We start from the raw sequence: 3513 nt of genomic DNA on the forward strand, positions 1-3513 counted from the left end.
GCGTCACGTGAGCAGGGGCCCGGGACGGCCGCGCACAGCGCTGCGCGCGGCTCCTGGACCAGCCGGGTCACGAGGGAGGCTGCGCGGCGGCCATTTTGAGCCCTGGCAGCCGCCATTTTGTGTTCTGGCGAAGGGCTCTGTCTCGCTTGAGGCCGCTGCAGGACGAGGAGTGGCAGAACATCCACACCTCGGCCTCCCACACACATGCCCGCGGGCCCTGTTGAAGTGGCCGCTGTAAAAAACGCTCCCTTGAGGTCAGGCAGTGCCTGGCGGGAGTGAGCCCTCAGTGGCATCCCTGCAGCTGCACAGCCTCAGGCGTGAGGTGCCCTGCCAGCTCCCAGTGTGCGCTGCTGCGGTGTTGTGCAAACCAAGTGGCTTTACAAAATAAACCGTTTATTTAAGCAATGACTCTCCCGTGATGCTTCTCCTTCAATGAACATAACAATATCAGTTTAAGGAAGAAAGTCTTTACTGTGAGGGTAGTGAGGCACTGGAACAAGTTGCCTATGGACGTGGTGGATGTCCCATCCCTGGCAGTGCTCAAGGCCAGAACATGTAAGGCCTTGAGCAACCTTGTCTAGTGGGAGATATCCATGCCCATGGCAGGGGGAGCTGGGACAGGATGATCTTTAAGGTCCCTTTTGTGAGAAATATCTCTAATTAAAATTTAGAAGACAGCCAAATAAAGTGAAACAAAGAACTTTATTAACAGTGCGCTGGCTGCACCGAACTCATGACCAGGTTCGAGCACACCTGACTGGGAGGGATGAGCCCCTTTAAGACCCTTCGATTTGCACAACCACTCCCTCACTCCTCCCATGCTAGGCCTCGCTCTTTTCTTTCTTAAAAGGCAATCTTCACTTTCTGGTGCAGCCCACTGGTTGTCTTCATCCACCTACCAGGTTGTGTCCCTGCTGCGGGCCGCATGGTTCCCTGGCAGTGAGCCCAGGCTGGTCTCACCACCTTACATCCTTCCCTGCTCACCTTCGAACTGTAAAAGCAAACAGAACAATAAGTAACAATAAGTAGCAGTAAGCAGGCAGAGCAATAGGCAACCCCAAGCAGAACTGTATGTAGCAGCAAGTAGGCAGCAGCAATAAGCAACTTCAAGCAGAATCACAAGCAGTCCACTAGTCCCTGACCACAAAATAGTTCCCCAGTCCTTTAAACAAAATGGCTCCCAAGTGCCCCAGCACGAGGCAGCCATGGAAACCCCTGCTTGTAATAAAACCGTCCTATTTATTTCCTACACTTTCAATCCCTTAACATTCAGTGATTCCATGATTCTATGATCCACCAATCCTGAGATAAAGTATTCTGGCGTCTGTAACAGGCTGCACTGAAAGAAACAGGCTAACATTAAACATAGACTTTCATTTTAGGTTAGTCGTAAGGTAACACTTTATTCCTCTATGCAGACAAAGATTTGAAGAAGAAAACGACTTTGCCCAGATACATGATCATGCAAAAAAACCCCAATGACCTATGTGAAGATCACATGCGGAGAAGTATTTCATTCCCTATTGTTTCTTAATGTTTTATAAAACCCTGACAAAAAGAAACAAAAAGAGAGAGGAAAAAAATTATACGGCAATGAGCAGATCTGGTACAGAAAACCTGGGAATATGACTGTGAGGACAGGCTGTGGGTGAATTTTCAGGCTGCACGAGTAGGCAAAGCCGCTATCTCCTGAGGTTTGATTTTGCCTGGGAAATAGGGCTTCCTTGAGTCTTGGGTGGCTGGCAGGACGGCATCAAAAAATTACAGTTTCTCCCCATCCAAAAAGTAATAAAAACCCCATTGCAGGAAAGCAAAAATACCACAACAATTCACTGAGGTCAAGAGTCCAAGTTTGCAATAGACTCAACCCTGAGCCTGGCAGAGCAGTTTCGCCCCCCGAGCTCTGGATGGCAGTAGTTGCGAACGAATGTGAACCGCAGCTCCCGGCTCCCTTCTCACCCCAGCATCGGAGGAGACATACATGCGGAGACAGTGGTTATTCCCTCCCAAAGGGAACCTTTCCTTCGGCTTTACCACCAACTTGTTGTCCAATGATACGTTATGCTTGGGCAGAGCAATGATTTCAATGTTCAAAAACCAAATACCTCTCACACAGACCTGTTTGTGTACCCATCCCTCTACACCCACACCCTCGTGCAGACCAGACAAGTTTCTTGCACTGAACATGAGATTCATGCAGTAGACATTTTCCTGAATGTCCAAGGCTGCGCGTCTCGTGTTTGCAACATAGCACCCTCTTTTCTGCAGCCTTTTGTGCAGTAGTTGTTCGGCACTGCACAGCCTGATCTGCAGACTTGTGCTTGTGAACAGGCACAAGGACCAGCATCCCACTGCCCTGCAGATGGGCTCAGACCTGTATGGAGCAGCATCCTGCTGCCCTGGAGATAGGCACAGGCCCACCTGTGAGCTGTACAGCTGGAGGGGCTCCTGCTGGGCATCTGCCTGGCCAGCCTGTGAGGGCCTGGCCACCGCTGCACCATAACCTGCACAGATGTTGTCACTTCTCAAGAAAAAAAGAAGAAAAAAACACAACATATTTGAAGATTTTTCCCAGGCAAGAAAACACACAGGCACAGCTCTATATGAAATAAAAAACCTGATGAATTAAACCATAGCATATACCTGTACAGAATCCGAAGGCTATCCTCAGTAGCAAGTCAGTACCAAGCTTGTGTTCTCAGATGCCGTAAAACACACAGCAGTCAAAACTGTAAAGTATTGACTCTCTGCTTGAGGACTCAATGCATGCTGCAGGGTGGGTTGCTGTGGAATGCACTAAGTGGATTCTCACCCTATTCCAATTCATCTGGTTGGGCCAAATGAGATTTTTAATGATAATGGTATTGAATAAGCAGCTCTGAAAGGAGTAAATAATGCAGAATAGATAGATTTGTGATCAGTGTAGCTAGTGGTTATTCAAAATAAACACAAAAATCCAGAAAACTGGGTTCATCTGAGTCAATTTTCCCTAAGACTACCAAAGCCGTTTCCCTGGTGCAAAACCTACTGAGAAATTCAACAATCGAAACTCTCTGGTAGGCTGTACAACCTAAGGGGACTATTGCATAAAGGAGAGCAGGATTTACAAGAAAGTGTCTGAGAGGGAAACACTGTGATTGATTAGGAGACTATTACAATGATACAGGATTATTATAAGATGTTTAGGGAAAAGGCCAAAGACAAGGAAGGGAGGCACAAAGGCAGATCAGGGAAGAGCTAAAAAGATTGAGGTGTGTTGGAGGAAGGATATAAAAAAAGGCCATCTGCATGTAAGCAGGCTGCTGGTCAGTATGTTTGTGTGACTGAGCCCCATGGCTAATTGCCACTGTCTGTCCTATCCTCTTTTTAAATTCCGTTTTTAACTACCTTCTGTTTGATTGTGTTCTCTATTCTATGTCTGTGCATCTGATCTGGTAATGAACTCCAAACCAGACCAGCTGGTGAGTCAAATGAGCAGTCTGGGAGACAGGTATTGGGTGACCCTTGAAGGGC

This window comes from Pseudopipra pipra, chromosome 9 (genome assembly GCF_036250125.1).
Source record: "Pseudopipra pipra isolate bDixPip1 chromosome 9, bDixPip1.hap1, whole genome shotgun sequence".
Lineage (NCBI taxonomy): Eukaryota > Metazoa > Chordata > Aves > Passeriformes > Pipridae > Pseudopipra > Pseudopipra pipra.